This window comes from Furipterus horrens, unplaced genomic scaffold (assembly GCF_987537825.1).
Source record: "Furipterus horrens unplaced genomic scaffold, mFurHor1.1.pri manual_scaffold_12, whole genome shotgun sequence".
Lineage (NCBI taxonomy): Eukaryota > Metazoa > Chordata > Mammalia > Chiroptera > Furipteridae > Furipterus > Furipterus horrens.
In genome coordinates this window covers 70,642,265-70,654,414 of record NW_028327182.1, presented here as the reverse complement: position 1 = coordinate 70,654,414, position 12,150 = coordinate 70,642,265, and positions in this window count along the sequence as shown.

Below are 12,150 nucleotides of genomic sequence, written 5' to 3'. Positions count from 1 at the left end.
CATTTAATCCATTTACACTGAAGGTTATTATTGACATGTATTTATTCATTCCCCTTTGTACCTGTGTTTCTCTCCTCTTTTTTTCTTCTTTTTTTTTTAAACATTCCCTTTAGCATCTCTTGCAATGCTGGTTTAGTTGAGATGTATTCTTTCAGTCTTCCTTTGTCTGAGAAACTCCTTATTTCACCTTCCATTTTGAATGAGAGCCTTGCTGGGTAGAGTAGTCTTGGTTGTAGGCCTTTGTTTTTCATTGCTTGAAATATTTTTGACCATTCCCTTCTGGCTTGTAGTGTTTCTGTTGAGAAATCGCTCGTTAGCCTTATCGGAGCTCCCTTGTATGTTATTTGCTGTTTTTCTCTTGCTGCTTTTAGGATTCTCTCTTTGTCGTTGAATGTTGTCATTTTAATTATGTTGTGCTTTGGAGTGGGTTTTTTTGGGTTCCTCTTCATTGGGGCTCTCTGTGCTTCCTGAACTTGCATAACTTTTTCTCTCATCAGGTTTGGAAAACTTTCTGCCATTTCTTCTCCTAGCAGCTTTTCTGTTCCTCGTTCTTCTTCTTCCTCTTTTATACCAATGATTCGGATATTTTTTTTCCACATGCTATCTTGTAATTCCCTTACATCTCCTTCGTACTTTTTCAATCTTTTTTTATTTTGTTGTATTGTCTGGGAATTTTTTTCTACATTGTCCTCTAACTCACTGATCCAATCCTTTGCTTTGTTTAGCCTGCTTTTGATTGATTCTACTGTGTTTTTCCGTTCGGAGATTGTATTCTTCATTTCTTCCTGGTTCTTGTTAATAGTTCCTATGTCCTTTTCTTTGCTGGTGTAGTTCTCCGTAAGTTCCCTGTAACTTTCTTGGAGCTGTTGGTAACTTCCTTGGAGGTTATCGGAATTGTTTTTGAGGTTGTCGAGTATATTGAGCTTCTTCACCATCATTATTTTGAATTCCATGTCTGACATTTGGGCTATGTCTATTCCATCTGCCTCTCTTTTTGGGGATTCCTCTTTTCTTTTCATTGGGAGGTTGTTTCTGCGTCTTACCATGTTGGATTCTTCTTGTTTGTTTTTGTTTTTTGGATTTGTCTGCTTTGACTTCCCACCTTTGTGTTATGAGATCTTTATAGGAGATTTGGGGGTTTCAGTGGTGCAGTCTCTTTGATCTCCTGAGCCTAATGTTCTTGGGATACCCTTTATGTCATTTGTTTATGCTGTCTGGTTGTATTTCAGATGCTCTTTGGTGATATCTTCCCTCTGGCTAGTTGATTGAGAGTCACTCTGTCTTCTTTGTCTTGAGTTCTTTTGTGGAGACACTGTTAAAAACATAAACACACAGCCCAGGCAGGAAACCCACACCCTCAAAAATATCCCCCACCCTCTATCCCGCTATGGTCAGCAAATGAGCCAGTATTAATATAAATGTAGAGAGCTTAGGGCTTTTATACTATAGGAAGAATAGATAAGAGTTGTTTTTAGTGAGGAAAAATATAATTTTTTAGAGAGGGTATGATAGATCAATAATAGTAGCAAATGGTGTCGAGACTATGCAAGACAGTAAGTAATATTTACATTGTATGTTAATAATAATAATAAAAGAAAAGAGGGAAGAATGCAGGATATAGTAAGAAATGGAATTGCATAGTCTTAAATTTATATAGTAGTTATATTCTATTTATTTAGTGTGAAAGGGAGACTAAACAAAAGTGACAAACAAATAAACAAAAATTAAAGAGGAAGGATGAGAAGGAGAGATGGTATGAAACAAATTAAAGAGATAGTTTTAAAAATATTTTTTAAAATAAAAGATAAGAAATTAAAAAATTAAAATAAAATACAAATAAAAAGAACTAAAATAGAAATAAAAATTTAAAAAAATATGTAAACAAAAGGAAAGTTTTTACTCAGTTCAGCCTTTGTGTTTTATCTTCTTTTTCTGGATCCACAGTTGGTCTGTTGAGGCTGGCCAGAGGTTCCTGATCCTTGCAGCAGCAGTGTGTGCCTGCGTGCAGTCTTGGTTGCACACCCAGGTTACTCCCACGTGTCCGCGGTGGCCGGTGTGTTCGTTTGGTGCCTGTTTGGAGCCGGCTGGGGTGCTTGTGACTGCGCGCACATGCACACACAAGGTGGCCTATGCGCTAGCCTCAGGCCTGCCGAGCTGTGCCCTCGGAGTCGGACTCTCGCCCCTTGGGGTGGGGCCCCGGACACTTGTGCACGGTGAAAGTGAGCGTCTGTGAGTCACTGCCATTCGCTGTTCCCGAACCGCTGCTGTGCCCTGTTCCTGCACCCGCCTGGGTGGGCACAAGCAGAGCTAGTGCAAGTGGACTGTGCTCCAGCCTGGCGCCCACTGGGGTTGGCCAGGGGTTTCTGTGTACAGTCTTTTGCTTGCCCAGCAGGTTCTCCCTGCTCCCGTTGGGGCACTGATCTTATGTGTGTTGGGGTGTGTCTGGGGGCACTCAGATGCACGGCCAGCAACCTGGCTGCGCACCTGGGGTAGTGTATGAGGGCACTTCTCTGTGAGTGCCCGCACTACCCAAGGGGAGGGTTGGGGAGTGGGCAAGTGCTCTCTTGCGCCTGCGCTCCTCAAGAATGTCCTATCATCCCCAACCCTTCCTCCCCTCTCCACAGTACACAAGAATAAAAAATATAGGAAAATCACATTCTCACATGCAGAGTACTTCGCTCTTTCTAGTCTTTCAGCACCAGATGCCACCTGGCCCGCTCCTGACTCTGCCAGTGGGCAGAGATCTGATCTCCTCCCGATTCCTCTCTGGAGAAGCCTGTGGTCACTAAAATGTCCTTGTGTACTTCCAACCGCAGCTCAAGGAGCCACCCCAGTCAGAAATCCTGTCTCGTCCCTTTTTCCTCTGCTATCCTCACCAAACAGGTCGCTCCCAGATGGTTTTCTCTAATCCAGCATTGCCAAGGCTTGACTCCTGCCAGTGTCCAGCTGCTCACTGAGATGTCCTGTCTGCAATTAGTCCAAACTACACACGGGTCTTGGGAGCCAGAAAGCACAGCATCCCCTCACTCCTCCACCATCTTCTCCAGAATAGCAAAAATAATTATGTCTAATAAGTTCAAAAAGAAAATAATCAAGGTAGGATTCAAATAAATGACAGCAATAGTATAAAATTCAGGATGGAGGGGAGGCAGTTAAGAGGTTCTAAGTATTGACTAGCTTCATATTTTGATACATTAATTATTCTTGTGTTAGAAGCTATGATGACTACTAAAAGAATAAAAATAGAATTGGTAACTATCTAATTAGTAGAGGGACAAAAATAAAATGAGAAAAAATATAAAATAAATCTAAAATAATCCAACTAAGGAAGTAAAAAGAAATATAAAACCGGTGTGTGTATTATTATCGTAATACTGCACAAAAAATTGTCATAAACTTAGCATCTTAAAACCCACACATTTATCATCTCATATGTTCTGTGTGTCAGGAGTCTAGTTGTAGTCTAGTTTTGGGTCTTGGCAGGCTAAAATCATGATGTGGGCTGAGACTGAGATCACATATGAGGCTGGAGCCTTTTTCCAAGCTCTGGGTTGCTAGGAGAACTGAGTTCCTTGAGGTTCTAGGACTGAAGCTCCATTTTCCTTCTGCCTGTGGGCTGGGAATGCCCTCAGCTCCAGGAGGCTGCCCTTAAATCCCAGCCTCTGAGCCTTCACCAAGCCAAGCCACACCTCACTTCTCAAGGCCAGCAGGCATCTCTGTTAAGATGGAGTCTTGAATAACATGACCTTATCTATTCACAGTTATACAGTGTGTGTTCACCATGGGGAGGAATTCTTAGAATGCTGCCTAACTTGAAGTGGAATAAATGCAAAATATGAAATAAGAAGCCTGATGCAAATGCAAGTATATCAGAAATTACAATAAAATATCAATACATCTAATTATAAGATGATGAAAGAGAAGACTTATTCCTTTTCAACTTCTCTTTTTTGCAGAAATCACTTTTGCTTATGAATGTAACCCAAGTGTATAATCCATTCCTGTGTCTTGCATTGGTCATTTTACACAGTTATTTTTAATTTCCATGTTGTCAAATAGTTTCAAAAAATTCAACATATTTTACACCATAGTTTATAAGATGATTCTTCTAGTTCCTTTTTATCAGTTTTGCCTATTATTGAATAAATTATCACATATATTTTCATGTATGATATTTAGCATTTTTCCTTAGGGAAATTTTCTGAGGATAGGATTAGTGGGTCAAATGTTATTTTGGTGACATTTTGGTGACTCAAAATACATATCAAAATTCCTTTCTAAAGATACTCATGCCCTCAACAATGTTGAAAAAAAGTACCTTATTTCCATGTCTCCGGTTCTATTTTGCTCATTTGTTTGTTTTACTGAACAACAATAAAATAAAATAAATTTTAAAAAACTAAATAAAATGAACATGAAGTTAAAATAAAAGAAAAAGAAAGTACCAGTTTTCTCGCAACCTTGAGCACACTGAGAATTATCACTTTTTATCAGAAAATAACTGCCACATATTTTAAAATAATACTTTAGCAACTAAACAGAAATTCATAGAACTAGAAAAATAACCAGTTCTCAAGACATAGAGGTTTTACTTTTACTTTTAACTTTGAAAAAGTCTGCCATGGTGAGGGCTCCCAGGAAAGGGTGTGTGTGTGTGTGTGTGTGTGTGTGTGTGTGTGTGTGTGTGTATGAGACCTGTATCTTCATGCCCTTCACAAAGAGATGACACTAGAGAAGCCATGCAACACACCTTGGGGATGTCCCTTACCTGCAACATTCATCTTTTTCGGGTAAAACCCATCAATTGGTTAAATCTGTAATCTTTCCCCCTCTCAACTCATGAGATCTGCTTGACACATCACTCAAGACTGCACTGACTATGTCACGGATTCCAACCCCCTGAAGCACAGTTCCTCTTATCCATGTTATTATTCTTCCCCAGATCAAAGAAGAAAAAAAAACATGATTGATGGAAGCTTTTCACCCTATATTGGGATACTTTCTAAAACTAACCAGATTCAATTTAAGACTTTCTTTTATATGACCCAATTTTTCTAATTCCAATGGGTCCTTCACTTATTTATTTTCAGATCCCCCCTTTTCCTCATGAAACAAACAAAAAATGTGGTTACTATTCTCTTCTAGCAATTAGATTGCATAAACTTGAGCAAATCCATTCTGGAGCTAGGTCTCCTTGTCTGAAAACTTACAAGATTTAAAAGAATAGAAAATGTCAGTAACATTCCCTGAATACTGGAGACGAAATCCCCCATCCTCCATAAACACACCATGATTGTCCTTCCGGAAGCAGGGATTTTACAGAAACTTTCAGCATTGCAGGCATCCAGATGAAACCCCCTTTCTCAGGAGAGTCAGGAAGCATGCATTTGTACTTACATGTCTGAGGACAAATTGCACAGGCAGGGCTTGTGTTTGTCTGTTAATCCTGAGCTGCAGAGTAAAAGTTTTCCGAAACAGACACCATCTCCTCATCTCTCAGATGATTGCAATTTGTAATCCAAATCCATATCGAATTTAATTAATATGTTGATCTTGAGTTAATCGTTCTGGGTTGAGAGGATGACAAGGAAACTGGCAAAATTCAGCTGTGTATAGTCACTGAGATGTTAAGTACATTTATTTTTTATTTTTCTTCTGGATTTTAGCAGGAGAAAAAAATCTTTTAGATTTGATCAGATTGTCTAAGAATCAGTGGTAGAACCAAGTTTTCTTCAGGGATTGTACCTTGAAGTATTCCCAAACCTCAAACCTGAAGAAATTTGCCTAGATAATGGAAGAAGAAATGAATCACAAAATATGGTAATGAAATCTCCCCTAAGAATACATGGGCTTATGTGAAGAGTTAGTGAAAAAAAGGAGAAGACTTGGCTATGGTTAAAGAAGACATGAGTATAGCTGGCTGTGTCTCCCGCCCATTTCAGAACAGGTTCTTGGTGGGCAGGTGCCTGGTATAGCTAGGTGTCTTTTCCTCACATCCTCTATGTTTCCATCCTTTCCTTATACCTATAACCACCTTAGAAATTTCACATTGAACAATAGTCAACATACTTTGATGACATTTGTTCCTTTGAACAACTCTCTGTCCATTTTGTGCAAACAGGCCTTTGACCTGTTTTATACAGCTAATTTCAAGTTGATGTATCTTTAATTCCCTTCTGGTCACTCTCTTTGGACAATCCAGATCCAAATATGCCAGAATGTTCCAGGCAGAGTCTTGTCTTCCAAAAATGTTGTGCACCTGTCACTAGAAGCTTCCTTGTCACTGTTGAAGGTGCCTTGACCTAAGATTGTTGTACATCCGAGTCACTCTTCTGTCTTCAGATGCACTCTGCTTCTGCCCAAGGGCAGGTGAGATGCTCCATACTGTGCATGCACTTCTTCCAAAGAACTTCTATTGCTCTAACAGCATGTAGGTAAAGTCTTTTTCCTCAATCTCTATTTCCATGTGTTATAGGTTTTGCTCTTGTGAAGACTGGAGATCATACTGGTGGGAAAACCACTTCCTTACAACAAAAAATGTCTCTAATCACCTAATTACTTATAAACATATCATTTTGTCCTAAAAAATAATAGGCATTTGTAGACATGATTTTATAGCTGACATTTTCTTCTGACATTAGCTCAGTAAATTGAACAGTCAGATGCTGAGCTAATTCTTCTCTCTCCCTCATATTTTCCATCATGTAAACAATGATAACAGTTCAAAGTGGCTTCAGGTGGATCTGGGTATCTGGGGAAATGTGTGACTATGCAGTGCTTTGAGTTCTCCAGAGACTGTAAGGAGAATCTCCTTCAGTAGGTTGGGTTGTGTCCTTTCCATGCTTGCCACCACACTGCTTACAAAGTACTTAAAAACATTGACTGGCAGAGCCCTTTGATTTGGTTTTTCTCTTTACCTATTAACAACTTTCAAGGATGTGTCTAATTAGTCTTCTTTGTCTATGCATTCCTAAATAAACAAGTAAAGAGGAAAAAAAAGACACTGAAAACTAGAAGATGGAAATGACCAGCCAGCTAGTGTGCACTTGCATCTCAGAATGCTTTCTATATGGAGTCCAATACAATCAGAGGTCTTCCTGGGGCGTGTGATTCAGTTTGGTGAATTTCGTGTGGAAAATGAAAGAAGGTAAGATACTTGAAGGTCGTGAAGCCCACTCAGAGAAGAACAAACTCACTCTAAGTTTGGTTGGAACTCGTGTGCATTGGTTATGAAGCACTGGAAAAACCATGGGAGCTTTCATGACCAAACTGATAGGGGAGGAGACAAGTGTCCTAGGACATTGGCTCATAGCATCTGCATAATGTGTGCACTGATGAGGACCAAAGGGATCCAGAGGTAACTCTTTCATTTCTTGATGATGTAGACCTGACAGGTGGTGTCTGGCCCCTCATGACTCCAAGACTGAAGCTTTGTGTTAGTGGCTGAGAAGGCTGTTGGGCTGCATCCAGCTCAGGTCCTCTGTAATCAGACAGCATTGTTGCAGGTGGCAGGACCTGCATAGCAAAGATTAAAGATGCAGTAAGTGTCAGGAAATCATTTTTGGTAGGTCAATTCACGTTTCTTCTTTAAAAGATTAAGTTGGTAGTAATATCTTGTTCCCCCACCATGGAAAAGAGGCCTTATAGAATATGAGTAACTACCTGAATATCATTTATTCAGGCCTAATGATGCATAAGTGAACAGAAGTCATTGAAGCTTTCAGAGCAGCCACAACTTCTAGTTATATCTATGACAAAGATTAAAACATTTCAGGCAGGGCTGCAGAAATCTACAACCAGAAAGGGGAGGATTTTCCTAGAACACTGTGGGATGTACCTCAAATAATGAAGGTACAGGAAATGCAAGAAGATAAAAGATGGCATAATTATCATTGTTTTTAAAAAGTCTGGGATGACTATCCACCAACTACACCACCAGGTAGTGGCCTAGAAGCAGAACATAGAAACACGTATTGGAAGAAATACCAAAGAAGAGGCCCCATTTAATAGAGCAATGAGAATGATAAAATAGATGGAAATAATTTACAGGAAAACTATAAATGTTCCTGAAGGCATAAAGGAAGCTTTAACAAATGAAAAGTAAAGTACATTGTTTTAAATATGATAATGTCCAGGGGCAGATCCAGGAAGTGCAGCTCATTCTAAGAAGCACCAACAAACAATAGGAGTCACAAAAATGGGGAGACAGAGAAACAACCCCCCATCGAAAGGAAAGGTAGAGTCCCCAGAAAGAGTGCTAAATGAAATAGAGGGGAGCAAACTATCAGATATGGAATTGAAAGCATGGATTATGGAGAAGCTCAATGAGCTCAGCAGAAACTACAAAGAACTCCAGAAAAACTACAGTGAACTCCAGAAGAACTATAAGGAACTTACTGAGAATTATACCAGCATCAAAAAGGACATGGAAGCTATCAATAAGAGCCAGGAGGAAATGAAGAATAAGATCTCTGCATTGAAGAACACAATAGAAGGAATTAAAAACAGGCTAGAGGAAGCAGAAGATCGGATCAGCGAGCTGGAGGACAATGTAGACAAAAACTCACAGACAGTGCAACGAAACGAAAAAAGACTGAACAAGACTGAAGAGGCTCTAAGACAGCTGCAGGATAACATGAAACGTAATAATATCCGTATCATAGGAATTTCAGAAAGAGAAGAAGAGCAAGGAATAGAAAACCTCTTTGAAAAACTAATGACAGAAAACTTCCCTAACATGAAGAGAGAAAGAATCATGCAAGTCCAGGAAGCACAGAGGGTCCCAATGAAGATGAACCCCAACAGGCCCACTTCAAGACACATCATAATTAAAATGGCAACATTGAAAGACAAAGAGAGAATCCTAAAAGCAGCAAGAGAGAAACAACTAATAACATACAAGGGAGCTCCAATAAGGCTATCATCAGATTTCTCAGCAGAAACACTACAAGCCAGAAGGGAATGGCAAAATATATTCCAAGTAATAAAAAACAAAGGCCTACAACCAAGAATACTCTACCCAGCAAGGCTCTCATTCAAAATGGAAGGTGAAATAAGGAGTTTCCAAGACAAAAGAAGGCTAAAAGAATACATCTCCACCAAACCAGCATTGCAAGAGATGCTAAAGGGTCTGCTTTAAGAAGATGAAGAAACAGAGAGAGACAGAGAGGAACACAAGTACAAAGGGGGGAAAATGACAATGAATAAGTACTGAAAGAAAGAAGGAACTTCTACCATTTGCAACAACATGATTGGAACTAGAGAGAATTATGCTTAGCGAAATAAGCCAGGCAACAAAAGAAAATTACCTTATGCTATCACCTGTTACAGGAAACTAATGAGCAACACAAACAAATGAGCAAAATTGAACCAGAGGTATGTAAACAAGGAATAAACTAACAGTAACAAAGGGGGAGATGGGAGGGAGAGAAGTGGTAAGAAGGGGAAGGGTCTAGTCAAAGAACATGTATAAATGACCCATGGACATGGACAACTGGGTGGAGACTGAATGTGGAAGAAGGGGGGACAGGGTGCAGGGAAGCAAGAGGGGGAAAAAAGTGAGACAACTGTAATGGAAAAACAAACAAACAGAAAAATTTTTAGTTGGGGGGGAAAAATAAAAATATAAAGAATAGAAATGCAAGTTCAGTGAATATTAGAAGGACAAGGATTTTCCTTCACACTGTATATATTTTCTCCCTATCTGATCCCTCCAGAATTTGGCATTCTAAAGAAGTAAGTAATGACCTAAGTTTCTTTGCATAAAACTAATAAGACCAGTTGTTAATAGAGGTTTTTTGTTTTTTTTTTAACTAAGACTTTGAATGGAATGTCACGCTTAAAGGAGACATGCTTGGGCTTTGGTTGTTACCAAAAAGCCCCGAGGAACTGGGAATGACTTTCAAAGGTTATAAAAGTCCACGAGATAAAAGGCCTGGTACCTTGGATGGACGAGCGGTCCATAGCAATCTTTCCAGGGAAGGAATGAAGGTTGTTTTCCTGAAAGATGGCTAGAAGGGACCTTAAGGCACAATGGAAAACCAGGAGGACCTGGAAAAGACAGGTGTTTACAGGCAAGGCTGAATGCCAGGTATGTGGCTCAGCTTCTGTGCCCTGAAGGGCAGACTGAAGGTCACCCTAAATGTTCCTTGCGTAAGTTCCAGCAAAGCAGAACAAAAGATCATAAGTGATCATTTGCTGCTCTTGTTGTGTTTATGCAAATGAACAGGATAAATTAAAAATGAACTTAATGCAGTCCCTTTAATGAAAAGGAGGGTAATCTTAGGGAGAAAAATCATGATTCAAGGAAGATCACAATGCCCAGTGGTAGACTATAAAGTAGTGCAGCTAACCGTCTTTAAAGTTTCTTTTCATTTAAAATTTGTTTTCATTTGAAAGTGAAACTATGTCTGTGGCATTATCAAAGATGTTTAATTTGCAGGCAAGAAGAATGTCAAATGCCTTGCAACTGGATGTCTTTCCGATAAGACAGTCCTACAGATTTAGAGACTTGTATGTGGGTTATGTTACATAAATTAACATGTGTTTTCTGTTTTCAAAGGGCATAAGCCTATGATCTCATTACCTGAGTGATTGTCTGTACGTATAGGCCTCACTTAATCCTGTCTGCATTGCTGCCTCCTGAGACTCAATGGTTTGGCTGAACTAAGTGGCTGGGTTGGTGAAGAACAGGGTGGTCTGTGGACTTCACTTTAAAACTGGTTTCTCTTTTCTATCCTAATGGCTTGGACAGAAAGAGCCCAGAGGTCTGAGAGGGGGGAAACCTAAAATATTTCCCTCAGTCCAAACTAAGTATAATGGGCAAAAGGGTTTTGGACAGTTGAGATGTACCTGGCATACCTTCCTCCAAAGAAGCCCTTCTTTTCCATAATGTGGGACATTGAAAAATTAATACCTGTCTTTTGTCATCTAGTGGTTACGGATTGAATGATGTTCTTTAACCCTGTTGCCCCCAGAATACAACAAGGATGCCAGCCTGTTAAACCAAGCATGCCGTTGTCCAGAGACAGCCAACCAACCTGGAGTCTGCACGATCCTTCCCCTTGTGGGAAGGCCACCCTCCCCTCCACACCCCCACTCTTATTAGGGATTTCTTGACCCAAGGGTAGGTAGGACGACAACCATGTCCAGCTTGAAGCAGCTAGAGGAGCTCGAGACCTTCGTCCATTGTCCTTTATAAGATTGTAAAGGGTCTTAAGTCTGAGAGGGAGGGATTGTTATTTTTTATTGTTAAAATATTTAACTAATTAATTAATTATTTAAAAAAAAGAAGAAGAATATATGAAAAGGTGAGGCAGGAGAGCTTGTATATATGACCCATGGGCATGGACTTGGGGAGGGGATTGTTGGGGAAGGGGGGTGCTGGGCGGAGGGGAGCAAAGGGGAAAAAATTGGAACTATTGTAACAATATAATCAATAAAATATACTTTAAAAAATATGATAATGCATAAATCACAGAGATACATGTTTTTTATGTTAATTTATAAATTCAGTGTGACTGTAATAAAAACATTAAAGGATTTTTGTGGTAGGGGAGAACAAGTTAAACTGACTTATGTAAAAAATAAAAGCACAAGGATGGCTAAGATTATTTTTTAAAAAAGAATAAGGTTAATCAGTCCTTATAGTCAAACATATTATTAAGATATAATTAATACTGCAGTATTAGTACCTAACTAGGATGATTTGTGACAGTTTTGAAAGTCTAGAAAGAGGCCTAAATACATACTGAAATTTAGTATATGATAAAGGTGACATTTCAGATAACTGAGGGAAAGATGAGTTATTTAACAAGTAGTGTTGAAACAATGGGGTAACAAGTGATGCCACCTTTAACCAGATTAAATTTCATGTAATCAAAATTTTAGACATAATAAATGAAATTATACTAATAGAATAAATCATGGTATATTTTAAAGAAGATAATACCAAAGTAAGAAGGTATTTGTAACCAGCAAAAACTGGTAAAAGAAAAGATTGACCAACCTGGCTTTACAAATATATAGTATTTGTAAGCAAAACTCTCCACGTTCCCCCCACCCCCCAAAAGAGGAAAGACAGAGGACCATTTGGGAACAATATTTACAACTTATATCACAAATAGTTAATTTCCGTAAGAAATAAAGAGC